The 16,482-nt window shown below is 45.6% G+C and overlaps 1 non-coding gene across 1 annotated transcript; it reads right to left on the bottom strand.

Annotated features, from left to right (window-relative positions):
- Positions 1–971: 971 nt before the first annotated feature.
- Positions 972–1,106, bottom strand: LOC142452211 (small nucleolar RNA SNORA9). Its single transcript, XR_012785240.1, has one exon. It is a non-coding gene; the product is annotated as a small nucleolar RNA SNORA9 (small nucleolar RNA).
- Positions 1,107–16,482: the final 15,376 nt, after the last annotated feature.

Genomic DNA, 16,482 nt, shown 5'->3' with positions numbered 1-16,482 from the left:
AAGGGTGGAGTCTAGCCTGTCAATCGGGTCACAGCCAAGGAGGCCTCTATGTGGGCATGGCCTTCTCCTGAGGATTCCGGGAACTCCTGTCTTCCTCTCTAGAAGTGGGACACACACTCTCCCTGCAAGACATTCCTGTTGACAAGAGCCCTGGAGCTGGAGAAGCCACGTGGAAAGCCATGCCAGGGCTAAGATGCTTCTACCACCAATGTATCCACGACTTTCCACCCACTGGCCTGTGATCTTCATGCATTCTGCATCATTGCATGTGTTGCATGAGTCTGAAGAGGAATTTACAAACTAGTATTGGGCATATGGGCTAATATCAGACTGCTGGACTTGATCTGGACTGGGCTAGGATGTTTTCTTAATATTCAATTGTTCTTATATGTAAAGTTCTTTCTTATACACATATGAATGTCTCTGGATTTGTTTCTCTAGTCAACCCAGCCTAACACAGTACCTAACAACAATATAGAGGAAAGGAGCCCCAATAGCATTGTGGGTTGGGTATTGGGCTGCTAATGGAGAAGTTGACAGTTCAAGCCCACCAGCTACTCAGCGGGGAAAATATGGGATAGTCTGCACCTATAGAGATTTACCGTCTCAGAAGCCCTATATAGAGTTGCTATGAATTAGAATTGGCTCACCGGCAGTCGTGTGTGTGTGTGTGTGTGTGTGTGTGTGTGTGTGTGTGTGTGTGTGTGAACATAAAGGAAGAACCCTTGGTTGGTGCAATTTACATGTCTGGCTGCCAAATTAAAGCTTGGAGGTTTGCATCTACTCAGAGATGTCTATGGAAGAGAGGCCAAATGGTCTCCTGAGAAAATCAGTCACTGCAAACCCCATGGGGCAGTTCTACTCTGTCTGACACACTTGGGGTTGCCCTGAGTCGGAACCCACACATGGCAGCTGGTTATTACCAAGGAAGCAAATAGTTTTAGTCTATCTTCCCCCCCCCCCCCCCACTCATTGGTCTGAAATTTCTATCACCTTGCTCTGGAAATGGCGCAGAGCAAGGCCCCACACCATGTCGAAACTGTTCTGGCAAGCACTGGAGGAATGCACACGGTCACACCAGACCTAGACGCGCTGGAGGCTTGCAGTTTTTAGTTTATCTTTGAGGCGTGGCATGTTTGCATCTGCCTGGAAATAGGCCATTGGGCTCTGTCCAATTGGGAAGAAATAATAAGGACCATTCAAATTAATTAAATGTCAGGATGCTAGTGTTAGAAATACCCAATTACCTATATTCATAATTAGCACAACAAATAAATATTTTAAAAATAAGCAGAAAACACGGAATAGTGTTTAGGAGATATTCAGACATGGAGGATCTGATGTGATGAATTATATCATGTAGGGCGAGGTTGGGGGTTGGAGGGTGGGGACACAGAAAACAGAATTCATTAAGAATCCTTGGTGTCTGATGAAAGTGTTAAAATTCACCAGCAGTAGGACGTTGTTACCCAATAGCACGGTCTTAGCTTTGATCCTTGGCTTGGCGCAGTTCTGGGAACTGATGCCAACGTTGTCATCAACATGAAATTCTGCTGCACTGCACAAGTGCACGAGCTTTCAGGCTACCCAAGACAGGATGTTGCCTGGGAAACCAAGCCTGGTTCATGTAACAGCTGGGATAGAAAGTAGCTTAGTACCTGAGGCAGTTGCCTTTCAGAATTCTCCACCTCTAACCATTTTGAGGTCTCTCCACTCCTCGCTGCCTTAATTTGGATTCTGTGTGGTCCCTACCATCCAGGTGTCCGCCTGAATTTGGTTCCCTTCACTGTCTCAAACCTAATCCGACCCTCTGCTGTTGAGTCACTCTGACTCAAAGCCACCCTCTAGGACCGAGTAGCACTGTCTCCTGGGGCTGCTCAGGTCGTCAGTCTTTACGGAACCAGGCTGCCTCATCGCTCTCCCTTGGATCTGCTATTGGATTTGAACCTGAGTCCCGTGCCTAGCCCACTGCCCCACTGGGAAACCCTGATCTAGATAGACATTAAAAAAGAAAAGGACTGTAAATGTATTGGGTTTTCCTGCACATTACTCTTTCTTTCTTGAGCCAATGTGTGAAAATCAAGCTGTGTCCCAAATAACTCTGTATTTTTATCTGGTAGTAACAAGGGAGGAAAAGGAGTCCTGGTGGTGTAGTGCTTATACATCGGGCTGCGATCCACACAGATAGCAGTTTGAAACCACCAGATGCTCCTCTGAAGAAAGAATGGGCTTTCTACTCTCCTAAACAGTTACCGTCTGAGAAACCCACAGGGCAGGGGTTCTCAGCCTTCCTCATGCCGCGACCCTTTCATACAGTTCCTCATATTGTGGTGACCATCAACCATAAAATTATTTTCATTGCTACTTCATAACTGTCATTTTGCTACTGTTATGAATTGTCATGTAAATACCTAATAGGCAGGATATATTTTCATTGTTTGAAATTGAGCATAATTAAAGTATAGTGATCACAAAACAATATGTAATTATATATTGTGAAATATTTCTTTCTAATGACAAATGAAATTTTGTCTTGAAGCATGGTATAGCATGGGTAACAGTCTTTGCGGTGGGTATGCTTATGTGGGCGGACCTGCCTGGAGATGGACAGAGAGAAGTGGTGCCTCAGTTCCGAAGACCATCAGAAATTGTGTTTTCTGATGGTCTTAGGCAACCCCTGTGAATGGGTTGTGCGACCCCCAAAGGGGTCGTGACCCTCATGTTGAGAACCGCTGCCACAGGGGGCCGCTAGAAGTCAGCACTGATTCAATAGCAATGGTTTGCTTTTGGTTTTCATATGCCACAATCCCCACCCTTCCCTAGCCCCTCCGAGACTGTAGATGGGCATTGTCCGTCATACTGTTGCTTCTGATTTATTTGTTTTGGGTGGTAGAGGATTATTTTTTCTCTTCTCGTGCATGTAGACGAAGTGGGAAAATTGAGCAATTCAAAAGCATAAGGCAGTGAATACATTTCTTAGAGGACATGAGGAATACAGGTTTGGTGTACAGAGCACACTAGTCTGAACCGGAACTCCACTAGCAAGCCTTCTTTATTTCCTCTCACACATACAGAGAAGAGGCCCGGCTCCCTTTATGCACACACACCTCTTCTATAGTGCCTACTCCCGCTCAAGGTCACAACTCCCATCTGGCTTTCAGGTGTTCTGGGCCTGTGTAAAGTGCCCCGGTGGGCTCATGGGTTATTTATGCGTTGGGCTGTTGACTGCGAAGTCATGAGTTCGAAACCACCAGCTGCACCTCAGGAGAAAGATGAGACTTCCTGCACCCATAATGAGTTCCAGGCTCAGATCCCTACAGGGGGCAATTCTATCCTGCCCTATGGGGTCCCCATGAGTCCATGGGTGGCAGCAAGTTTGGTGTTGGAGCTTCCTTGGAATGTGTAAGATGCTTTGGATTTCCTCATCATCCTCCTCTGCAGCTCCGTTTCCTTAACCTGCCTGGGCCTGAGGACCAGGGGAGCCGGGCCATGCATCTAAAGAGGAAGATCTGGACACTTCTAATTGTTCCTCCTAATTTGCCAGCTTTATTGTCTTCAAATTAGCTGATTGCTTTAGACAGACCTTATAACATTTCCTTCTAATTTAGAACAAAATGCTACATGTAACTATGTATGAACTCCTGGTGTATCTTAATATCCATGTGTGTGTTTAGTATTTAATATTGTCACTTTTTAAAATCTGGCTATCCTGGGTCATTTACCTCCCTAATCATTTACTATTCCTTATAATTAGGGTTGTGTGTAGATGATACTGTAACTAGAAATATAGCCAATATTTTAATTTAAAAAGGAAGAAGGAAAAAATCTAGCCCTCAATGAATGTTACCTCTGACGGTACCAGTAGTTGGCTTCATGCCTGCTGTTTGTTTTATGTTCTATCTCCTCTCTCTCTAAGGAGCCTAGTGGTGCTCTGGGTTGAGCAGTGAGGCTGCTAACTGCAAGGCTGGAGATTCAATCCCACCAGCTACTCTGCTGGAGAAAGGTGAGACCGTGCACTCCCAGAAAGGTGTGCAGTCTTGGAAACCCTGTACAGTGTTCCTATGACTTGGAAGGGACCAGCTGGCAGTGGGATGGCTTTGGGTTTTCCTCCCTCTCTGCCAATTTTTCCGGCTTATGGGGGCCTGATCTTGGAGACAAGGCAAAAGATCTATCTCCTCTTTCTATAGTCTTTATTTTATACAAAGGAGACCTGGTGGTCACAGTGGTTATGAGTTGGGCTGTTAACCACAAAGTCACCAGTTTGAAACCACCAGCCACTCATCAGAATAAAGACGAGACTTTCTACTCCCACCAGACTCCTTTCAAGTCATTTAAATAGAGGTCAAATGTCCCACTGGTCAGGCTCCAAGTGGCTGTAAATAGGAAGGGAGCAAATAAAAGCAGGGTACCCTGGTGGCCTCTACCTGGGGCCTTTCAACATCACCTTGTGAGCGTATTGATCACCCTGTGAAAAAAATAAAGGGGCCTTAACCTGGAGGTAGCTAACTGAGGGCTAAATTGTCTAAGCCATTGTCCCAAATATTTGAAACAAATAGTTAAGAAAAATTGCGGGTTGAGATGAAGTGGAATACAGGCAGTCCAGCACATCTATTAGCAAAGGTCAGGGCCAAGATGGACACCTGAGGAGCTCTGGAAAAGGAAGACTCGAACCACTTCTCCAGAACATTCTGAAGCCACAAGGACATGCTCTCTGGCTGGTGAGGCTGCTGCCCCATCCAAGTTCCCTCATGGAAGGGCTGTCCCTCTCCTGATAGGACAAGGTCGATCAGCAGACCAGCAAGTGACCCATAGGAGTTCCTAATTGTCTTCCTCGCCTCTTAGATGGTTGACCAAGTGGTGGGTTAGACTCTCTTACTGCCCGGAGGCACAAGCTGGCCCTCTAGGTGGTCTGTTCTGTCATCTCATAATGCTCATGAAGGTGGGTGTCGGGTGACAGCTGTGATGCCTGCATAATACATGAGCAATAAATGATAGCAATAACTAGTGTGGCTGATTTTGTATAAAATGCTATACACATGACCCACTCAGAGCAATAGACCCAGAACGTGCTATTGGTAACCCTTGTTGTCTAAACGAATCCAGGTGCCTTGTCATCTGGGACCAGCTGAGTCTCGGGAGGTCGTTGGTGTGTTTTGCTAATGTGATGAAGAAAAGGCAGAGGGCTGGGGATTTCAAGAGAATCCGAGCAGGATGTCTCAGGTGAAATTCAGCAGAGGAAATGGAAATGAGCAGATCAGCGTCTTAGAAAGAGCCAGAGGGCAGGTGAAAGAATGGGTTGGAGGAAGATGATGTAGGATGCGAAAGCAGGAGTCTAGAGGTGAATTAAGAGAGAGGCTGCAGGAGTAGAGAAGGGAGCTGATCAGAGAGTGATGCAGCTGAAGCTACTTTCTCTGTGGTCAAAGATGGAGAGGAAGATGGTGATTTCCATCTTGGACGTTGTTTCTGGGTGCCGTGGAGAAGATATTGACTCGTGTTATTTACGTATTTTTAAAACATTTTATCGGGGGCTCTTACAGCTCGTGTAACAATCCATACATCAATTGTATCAAGCACATTTGTTGTCATCATTATTTTCCAAACATTTTTCTATTGAGCCCTTGGTGTCAGCAACTCTTCCCCACACCCCACTCCCAACCCACCTCCTTGTGGCCCCTTGATAAATTATTATTATTTTTATATCTCACACCAACCACTGTCTCCCTCCCCCCATGGTTTCTGTTGTGTGTCCCCCTGGGTGGGGATGCAGTTATGTGTCGATCATTGCGATCGGTTCCCCCTTCCTCCCCTCCTCTCTCCACCTTCCTTGTGCTATTCCCATTCCTGTTCCTGGATTCCATGTGCTGTGAGCTCTTATGTCTTATCTGTATCTGTGCACACGCTCCGGTTTAACCCGCAGTGAGAGACAGTACTAGAGTCACGATAGTGGAGGGCTGAGGAAACCTCGAGGAACCAGCAAAGTACTGTGTTTCATCAATGCTTTACTGCATCCTGATAGACTCATCCCTACCCTGTGACCCCTCTGTGAGGGGATGTCCCATTGTCTACCAATGAGCTTTGGATCTCCGCTCTGAGCCCCCTCATTCTCAACAATATGGTCTTGTTTGTTTGTTTGTTTGTAGTCTTCTGATGCCTGTTACCCGGTTCCATTGACACCTCATGATAGCACTGGCTGGTGTGCTTCTTCCATGTGGGCTTCTGTGCTAGATGGACACTTGTTTAAATTCAAGCCTTTAAGACCCCAGAAGCTATATCTTTTGAAAGCTGGGCACCATCGCTTTCTCATCACATTTGCTTATGTACCGATTTTGTCTTCAGAGATTGTGCCGGGAGGGTGAGCATCACAGAATGCCAGGTTGTTAGGACAAAACATTCTTGCATTGAGGGAGGGCATGAGTAGAGGAAATCCATCCCCAACCTCAGTGTATTGCCATATAAATATATGTACACGGGCCGATACCTCTATTTTTATGAATTAATGTGTTGATACGTGCACACACCTATGCTTATACCTCTATCCATCCGTATCTTTGCTTCCTAGATCGTTCCTCTGTTTCTCTCACCTTCCTCCTGCCCAAGCATCACACTCAGCCTACTTCTGCCTCTTAGTAATTCATCTCAGCTAGATTGCTGTTGCTCCAGCACCCTCAAGATCTCTGTGACCTTGGTGTTGTCGATTTTAATTCCCTAGTTGTTCCCTATCTATAGCGTTGTTTGTTCACCACTCCCTTCTCCTACCGCTTTCTCCCCCCAGTCCCTCCAGGACCATCAGTCCCGTTGCTTTCTCCTCGAGCTTGCTTCCCATGCCTACCTTATATAACCATAGAGCTGGTTCCCACTCACGGAGACCCTGTGTCCAACAAAGGAAACACTGCCTCAGTCTACACAGTCCTCACAGTCTTTTCTACGTGCGAACCCCCTTGTTGCAGCCACACTCTAAGTCCATCTTATTGAGAGTCTTCCTCTTTTTCCACTCTCAACTTTACCAAGCCTGAACTCCTTCTCCAGGGAATGGTCTTTCCTGATAACATGTCCAAAGCAAGAAGAAGTCTCAGCATTCTTATTTCTAAGGAGCACTCAGCTTGTACTTCTTCCACAACACATTAATTTGTTCTTCTGGAAATCAATGCTAATTCCAAATTTCTTCACCAACACCATCATTCAGATGCATCCATTTTTCTTGGGTCTTCTGTTATTCATTGTTTAGCTTTCCCGTGCATATGAGGTGATTAAAAATACCATGGCTTAGGTTGGGGGTCCACCTTAGTTCTCAAAGTGACATCTTTGCTGTTTAACACTTTAAAGAGGTTTGGGGTTGCAGATTTGCAAGCTGCAATATGTCCTTTGATGTCTTGAACCCTGGTGGCACAGTGGGTACAGGCTGGGTTGCTAACCACAAGGTCAGCAGTTCAAACTACCAGGCACTCCTTGGTTGAAAGATGAGGCCTTCTACTCCCATAAGGAGTTACAGTTTGGGAAGCCCTCAGGGGCAGTTTTCTATCTTGTCCTCTGGGTCACTGAGTTGGAATCGGCTGGATGGCAGTGAGTTTGATGGGGTTTTGGCTGTTTGTTTGAGGTGTAGTCTACACTAAGGGCTATACTCTTTGATGTTCTTCATCAGTAATTGCTTCAAGTCCTCCTCACTTTCTGCACACAAGTTTGCGTCATCTCAACCTGCCTATCGCAGGTTGTTAATGAGTCTTCCTCCAATCTTGAAGTCAGACTATTTTCGTGTAGCCCAGCTTCGTGTTAACGTAGATTGGTTTTATGTAAACTTTGAAAATCATTGCTGTCAAGTTGATTCTAACTCAAAGCAACCCCGTGGAACAGAGTAGAATGTCCCCATACAGTTTTCTTGGCTGTGACCTTAACAAAAAGAGCATCCTGATAGTGCAGTGGCTGAGTGCGTGGACGCGAATTGAATGGCAGTTAAAATGTACCAGTTCCTGCACCATGCAAGCACAACATGACTGCACCATGCAAGCACAACATGACGGCCTGCTCTGCAAAGACTATGGGAAACCTGGGCCAGTTCACCCTGTTCCACGGAGCCACTCTGAGTCAGAATTGACTCCTCAGCAGTGGGCTTTGTCTTGTTGTTTAATCTGTACAGCAGCAGATAATCAGGCCCTTTTCCCACAGCATTGCTGTGTTCAAACCAGCAGCCTTTCAGATAGCAGACAAGTGCTTAAACACCATGGTGTCTGAACGCAATTAAATAGCTATCGAGCCCCCTTACTGAGAAAATGACCAATCTTAGGAAGCAAGATGCTATGTTTAGAATTTATTTTAAGTTGGATCTTTGCATAGTCACAGTTTATCCAACCAGCAGTGGAGACATATTTCTTTATTCTTAGCTATTGTCATATATTTAAAAATGAATCCATGACTAGCATGCACTGTGCACTGCAAAGAAAGCAAACATACAGAGAGAGTAAACACGGTCTGAGTCATTTGGGCTGATAACAATATACCAAGGGACTGAACCCACACTTAGGCAGCACTTACAAACCACGGCTTAGGAAACCAAGTCCTGGCATATGACTCAAAGAATTTGTAAGTAACAAACAGAGAATTGAATTTATTATTTACATAATTGTACCTACAAATGCATACATCCCACTCAGTCAATCCCAACCCATAGGCGCAGTCTATAGAATTACGGAGGCCAGACATCTCAGTCGATCCCAACCCATAGGCGCGGTCTATAGAATTGCGGAGGCCAGACATCTCCACGGGCTCCAGATCTCCCAGGAACAGCTCCTGAGCTGGAACCACCGAATACCAACCTGCAAAGCAAGCTCACTGCCATCCAGTTGACGCTGACGCGTGGTGACCCTAGGAGACAGGGGAGAACTGCCCTGATGGGTTTGGTTTAGCACTGGGCTGCTAACTTCAAGGTCAGCAGTTTGAAACCATCAGCTGCTCCAAGGGAGAAAAGCTAGGTAAAGAGTTTTTGATATAGTGTATATAAATTCATAGTTATCCATCTTCATTAGTTGAGAGCTTCAGCCACGAGATATGTTAAGGAAATGGGTGTCCTAATAGGGAACAAACGACAATGAAAAGTAGCCAGGAGTAGTATTTTTATAAGTGATCATTTGGAAAATTTTTCCAAGCCTACTGGTTTAACCGGTTGAACAGAATAGTGATGAACAATTCATTCATCCAAGAGGTGATGCAATTGAGGCAATCATAATGTTCGCCAAATCAACCTCCTTGGGGGGAAAAGTCTGACCAGAGGCTGTGTTGTACTGTGCTGTTCTCAGTCCATTTCTTTTTTCAAAAGAATCACTTTCGGCAACAGAAGTGACACCCTAATATAAGACATTACTGCATTTTCAACGACGAGTCCTAGTGATCAGCTTCTGCGCTTTTCCTTCATGCGACTAGAGACCCGGTGTGTCCATCCTTGTATGAGGGTGCCCAGCACGGGGCCTGGCCAATAGAAGCACCCAGTGCGCATCATATTAGCAAAAGAAGGCTGACATCTAGGAAGTTAAGCCATTTTTGCATTATGGGACAAAACATCTTCATGTCCAGGAATTTAGCAATAAATACCATTTAAATGTATTAGAATGTGGTCAGGTCTCTTGTAGGAACATGTGCCAGGAGCCTTTGAAAAGAAATAGTGTACCCATAATCTGACCACACAGATCCACGAAAGGTTAGCATTTTCATTTTAGGAAGGAATGTGAATCGCTGTTATGATGGATGTACCCTGCCACTTGAAAGCATGCAGCGTTTGAGATATCCAAGGCTTTAAAAGTGACGATGTTGCTGATGGTGCCCGCAAGTATGATGAAATGAAGTTTAATGATAATTTTTTTAATCCCCATCATTAAAGTGAAAGGAAAGGGGAAAATCCCGGCCAGTCTCTTGTAATGGAGAGAGATGGCATGTTCGTTCTCTAGGGCTTCCAATAACAAAGTTCCCCAGACAAGGGAGATCATAATAGAAATGTATGTCTCACAGTTCAGGAAACTAGAAGTCCAAATTAGGGCATCGGCTATGTTGGTTCCTTCTGAGGTCTCTGAGAGTAAAACTCGATTGCACACCTCTCTCTTTTTGCTCCTTTGAGTTCCAGGTGTCCCCTGGATCACAGCTAGAGCATCACAGGGAATCCTTCCCATCTCCCCTCTTTTATAAAGAGTCTGTTCTCCAGGATCTGGGCCCACTCTTGCCCGGGATGACCTCATGCTGATTAACATCTCCAAAGAGCCTAACTCCCAAAAAAGATCATAGTCACCGGTACTGGGGGTTAGGTATTCCTACCATTTCTCAGGTTTCTGGCTGAAGCTTCTTTATTTGGGTACTTGATGCTGACATGGATGAGAAAAGAGAAATTTGTTGTAAGTAATATATCCTTAAGTCATCTAACTTGGAACATGAAACATAAAAAGACCATAAATGTTCAACAGAGTATCTGAGAGCTACTGGCCTGTGTTTGGGGGGAAAAAAAAAAAGCTGTGTTTGTAAAGATGTGGTAATTTTGCAATCAGAAAACTAAGCCAGAGATCCAGAGTGTTTTTAGTAAAATGCAACGTCATTTAGAAGCATGAAGCATAGATAAATAATGCAAGGTCTAATTCTCCTAGGGTATTGAATGATTCTCACAGAAAATGTTTATAACCTTGTATTTTTTGTAATTCATAGGCCAGTGTCCTAGGACACTGTGTGATACGGGCAGTCAAACAACTTCTCTAAGCCTCAAGTCGATCTACTCCCTGCAGGGCTGGCATCACACCAGTCCATAGAGCTGTGCCCATCAACAGGGCCAGTGCCCACATCTTACCCTGGTTAGGCATGTAAGCATAGAGGTATGTGTGCTAATTCCCGGGCTAAACTCAGCTTTTATTCACTGCCATGCACTTTGCTTCATGGCTGTACAGAGCTAATCTTCTCAGCTGGAAAACTTACCCAAAGTCACCAAACTAGTTGACCAACTCACCCAAAGGTAGTTTGGGTTGACAAACTTACCCAAAGTCACCAAACTAGTGGATCACTGTTGAGTTAGGACTCTGAGCTCAACTCTTCTTGCCTGCAAAGGCCATTCTTGGGACTACTAAATTAGGTTGTGGTTAAGTAACATTAAATCACTTCCAACTCATAGTGACTGAACGAAACACCGCCGGGTCCCGCACCATCCCAGCAGTAGCTCCTATGCCCGAGCCCACTGTTGCAGCCACTGTGTCCATCACCTTGTTGAGGCCCTTCCTCTTTGATGCTGCCCTCTACTTTACCAAGCACGATGTCCTTCTCCAGGGACTGCTCAATCCTGACAACATGTCCAAAGGATGTGAGATGGAGTCTTGCCATTTTTGCCTTTAAGGCACACACCAGCTATATTTCTTCCAAGGCAGACCTTGTTTGTTCTTTTGGCAGTCCTTGGTATTTTCAATTTTCTTTGCCAACGCCGTAGTTCAAATACATAGACTTTTAATGATACTGGGGCAGAATACAGAACTTGTATAAAACACAAAAGGTTTAAAGAAGTCTGTAGACAAATTCAGAAATCTTGACAGAATAGGAGGGGCTTGTATGTATTCGTACCTCTCATTTCATCTATTGGTAAAACCACTATTTTTGGCTCTTCTCATCCTGTAACCTCCTAAACTCTACAACTTTAGCCATGTTTTTCAACAACAAAATGAAGTTGGCATGGATGACTTAATGTGGAACTTAATTCACTTACTTCATTGAGCTCATCAGAAGTTCTAACCCAGAGTCTCAAAATTCTTAATATATATCAGAGAAAATTTGATATCGAGAGGGGGGGGATTAAAAATTAGAAATTCAAGTGCCCTGAAAAGAGATTATCAAAGTTATATAAACTGTTCTAAATCATGAAAACAATGGGGAAAATTTTGTTTTATGATTTGTGAAATATAGTCCTTTTTTTTTTTCAAAGGTAGCCAGACACAGATTTGAACCACCACCAAAACAACACTCAGGCTGACGGAAAGAAGTGCACTCATATGTAAATATTTAGTGGGCAGGTTTCTGGCCCACATATAGCACTCTGTTCCAAGAAGATAAGACCAAGAACTGTGTCTTGAAATAGAAAATGTGGATAAAATTGTGACAGATGTCTAAAGATTAAACTAATTGGTGACTGGAAAATATTACAAGATTGTTTCCTTTTTTAAAATTGTGAATGGGGTGAAGGTTTACAGAGCAGATCAATTTCACGTGCAGCAATTCATGTCACTTTGTTTCGTCTCATCCATTCCCATGCGGCCACTGGACCCTCAGATATCCCATCTCCTCCCTGCGTTTCCTGTTTCCATCCTCCTTCGCTCCTGACCCTCTGAACTTTGTTTTGGCTAAGTGCTGCCTCCTTTTTAAAATCATAAATGGTTGAGTATTCTAATGCCAGGTGGAGTTCATTTCTAGACCTTACAGTATCGAAGGGCCATAGTCTTGGGGCTCCCTCCAGTGTCTATCCAACCAGTAAGCCTGTTCTTCTGTCTCATGCTTTTGAATTTTGTCCCACATTTTTCTCTGTATCCAGGACCTTCTAATGCGATCCTTTCTGAAAGAGCAGTTGGGGACTGTGCAGTTTCTGGACTCGGTTGTGGGGACTGATGTTTACACGTGATGTTACATTGGCACGTGTCTGTCCCTTTTCAACACTCTTCTTCTCTCCAGATGGAGAGAGACCAATAGTTGCATATTAGCAGGCTGCTCACAAGCTATTAAGACCCGGTCTCTATTCACCAGAGTAGGATAGAGCACATTCTCCTTGTGAACTGTGTTTTGCCAATAGACCTTGGTGTCCTGAGACTCTGGTCTTGATACCTCAGGCCCAGAAAATGAGTTGTTAATCTTAGAGGAACAAGATTTTTGCCCTTATATTCTGAATATCTTTCACTATCCAATGAAAGTATGTTCCCTTTACAGGTTACATTTCAAATAAATTATGAATTTGTAATGCTATATCAACATACATTAATAGTAACTGCGATCAAAACTCCTTCTCGATTCTCTCCAGTTCCTGGCCTGGTCTACACCGGCTCTCGTGGTTGCCACAGGCTGTCGTTGCTGTTAGGTGCTATTGAGTCAAACACTGCCTGGCTTCTGCCATCCTCACAATTGTGCTTAACCTGAGACCATTGTTTTGCAGCCTCTGTGTTAAAGGACTTCCTCTGGTTTGCTGCCCCTCTACTTTACCGAGCATGATGTCCTTCTCTAGGGACAGATCTCTCCTGACAATATGTCCAAACTACGTGAGACAACAGATTAGAGAAAACCAACCAACCATGCCCAACACTCTGCATGCAAATGAGGAATGCCGCCTTTCCGTGCGTCTTCCCCTGGGCTCTGTAATTACAGCCCCTCTTATCGCCAGACCCCTACTCCCTACCCTCTTTCTCCTCAAACTTTATTGCTGATGACCTTGACCTTACCACATGCTCAGGAAGAATCCCAAAACAAGGTGCCTCCACATCTTCCCTTAGACCAGCGTCAGGCGCCAGGGTCAGTCAGTCTTCTCTGTGGTGACTGGGTGAACCGCCCGTGTTCCTTCCTGAGGCAGATGCTTCCACGCGTGTGTTCCATCCCCCTCTCTGTGCCAACTCAGGGACACTGCTTCAGCAATTCTCCCCTAGTCTTCCTGCATCATGGTTTCCCCTGGTTCCTGGATCATCCCAGTGTGTTTGTTTGAAAAACTAGCTCCTTTTTTTGTTTGAAAAACTAGTCATACACAAAAATTGAAGTGAGTTTCAATTTTACTTTCCCTCCTTTTATAGCCACTCAGGCTGGTGTTTAGACCTGATGGGTAAAGGACCCTGTGTTTTTAATTTAAAAATATTTTAAATGATTCTATCTCTTTGCGGAATAGACCAGAAACAAATGCATTCAATAGGTAGTTTCCATCTCAGAAACTCACGGGCGCAGTTCTACCCTGAGGGTCGTGAGGAGTGAGCATTGGCACTTGGCAGCGAGTCTGGGTTGTTTGTGGTGTGTGTGGTTGCTTAGCCCGTCACACCAGAACAGTGACCGTCAAACTCCCCATGCATAAGGATCTTCCTTTTTTTTCCCTCCACCGCCCTCCTCCCTCCCAGTCTTCCCGAGTTGCTGCCTCTGCCATGGTCTTTTCCTTTGGTGTAAAACCCTTTTCTTGGTTTTTAATTTTTCTTTCTGTTTTCCTTTATACTAATGGTGTCACGAAATAGCCATCTGGATGCGTTCGCCTAACTTTGCTGAGCATGAGTGTGATGCTGCTTGTGAGGTTCTTCCAGCTCGTGGCCCCCGTGGACAGCAGGAGGAAACACCGCGTCCGGTCCTGCACCATCCTCACAATTGAGATGTTTGAGCCCCGGGTCGTCGACCCTTCTTGTGAGGTGCTTTCCTCTTTCTTACTCCGGCCCCCTCCTTTACCAAGCACGGGGCCCTTCTCCAGCCAACTACTGAGAATGGAGGCATGTCATTATTGTTCTCCTCTGAAATGGAAATAGGGGAACAACAAGCTCTCACGGATGGATTCCCTCTTCCTCCTCCAGAGAGGCCCTGCTGACACTTCTCACATGTCTCTTTAAGTGCTCCAATCAGCCCTTGTCCCTAACACTCCATCAGAGTGCCAGGGACTAGTGTTGGAGCAACTGCCTGTCATCCTAACCAGTTGTCCTACTTGATCCTTTAATTGCCTCCTGGAAGCACTTTCTCCTCTTGACTGCCAGGACCCGCACCCTCCTGCTTCCCTGGCTACTCGTTCTGTGTCTCCTTTGTGGGCTCCTTCTAATCTTCCTGACCTAAACCTGGAGGGCACAGGTTTCTCTGCATCCTTTCTCCCCTTTGATGGCAGTACTCAGCCCAAACTTTCCCCTGAAGTACCAATGCCCACGCCATGGAGCTTCTCAATTTCAGTGTGAAAAGGGGGAATCTCAAACTTAAGGAGCTCTAAACCATCCTCTAGTCCTCCCCTTCCATCCCAAGCACTTCTCCCAAGCCGTCTCCACCTCAGTTCACAGCAACTGCTTCCTTCCTGTTGCTCAGGCCCCGAAGCATGGGCTCCTCCTCTCCTCTAGTCTGCTCTCACCCACCTGCTCTCCACAGGCAGATTCTGCCAGCCTACTTTCAACCTCGAGTGGATCCAGAATCAAGCCCTGCTGTTCTTTCCATAGCGTAATACAACTCCAGTCCAAACCACAACTCCTGCATTATCCAATAACTTCATTGGTTTTCCCCGCTTCCAATTTTGCCTCAGCTAGTCTGTTTTCAACAGAACTTGCCAGCTCACGTCCCTCACAGTGCTTCCATCTTACTTCAGAGTAAAACTCCAAGTCCTTTTAATGACCCACGAGGCCCTAGATTATCAGTTGCTTCCATCTTCCTTGACTTTGTCTCCAGTGTCTTTCTCCCTTGCTCATTCAACCTGGGCATTACCACAGCCACCTCTTATTGTCTTTCTGCTTGAACCGACCCCACAGGTTTCCATGTGACTTGCTCCATCCTGCAGAATTCTGCTCAAAGGCCAACTTCTTAGGGAGGCCTTGTAAGGCAGTCCTCCCTCCTCCCCATCTAGTGATCGCCATCCTCTTCCATCTAACATACCAACTACTTCTACTGCCTGCTTCGCCCCAACTCAATGTAAACCCTGTAAGAGTAGCACTTTGTACAATCTTGTATTCTCTGCTCTGTCCCTGCTGCTGTTTATGGAGGGAAGACTAAATGAATAGATGGGCCGTGGAGAAGAGCAGGGTTATCACTCACTGTCCATCTATCGTGCTCCTAGAATGAAACCCCGGGTGGTAAAATCAGTGAAGCACTTGGCCACTCACCCAAAACTTGGCAGTTTGAGGCCACCCAGAGATGCCTTAGAAGAAAGGCCTGGTCATCTACTTACGAAAGGCCACAGCTTAGAAAATGCTAAGGAGCAATTCTGCTCTGCACACATTGAGTGGCCATGAATTGGAATCCACATGACAGCAACTGGTGTGGTGTTTTAGTTTGTTGTTGTTTTTAGGTGGTGTTGAGTCAGTGCTCGCCCATAGCAACCTGATGCACAACAGAATCAAACACTGCCTGGCCTGCGCCGTCCTGAGTTGTTCTTATGTTCCAGCCGTGGTTGTAGCCTCTGTGTCCATGCATCTTGTCGAGGCCCTTCCTCTTTTCCACCGCCGCTCTACTTTACCAAGCACGATGCCTTCTCCGGGACGGCGCTCTCCGGAGAACATTCCTTAAGTACATGAGGTGAAGTCATGCCATCCTTGCTTCCTCCCCGGAACTCTGCACTCATGTCCTCTGTGAATCCTTGTATCGATGTGTTGCTGTGACTAGGGGCCCCTGAATTGATTTTGCACGTGGGGAGACCTTTTTTTGGACAGAGGGGAACTATCCCATTTGGCTCTCGGAGTGGAAGTTGTTACAGAAGCAAACCATCGATTTTCTGCGCGCTTCCCTGTGGTGGTGGTACCAGGGCTGCTCTCACGGGCATCTAGTGCTTGCCATCACCGCCATTGC

This window comes from Tenrec ecaudatus, chromosome 6 (genome assembly GCF_050624435.1).
Source record: "Tenrec ecaudatus isolate mTenEca1 chromosome 6, mTenEca1.hap1, whole genome shotgun sequence".
Taxonomy (NCBI): Eukaryota; Metazoa; Chordata; class Mammalia; order Afrosoricida; family Tenrecidae; genus Tenrec; species Tenrec ecaudatus.
This window is presented reverse-complemented; position numbering and strand designations above follow the sequence as displayed.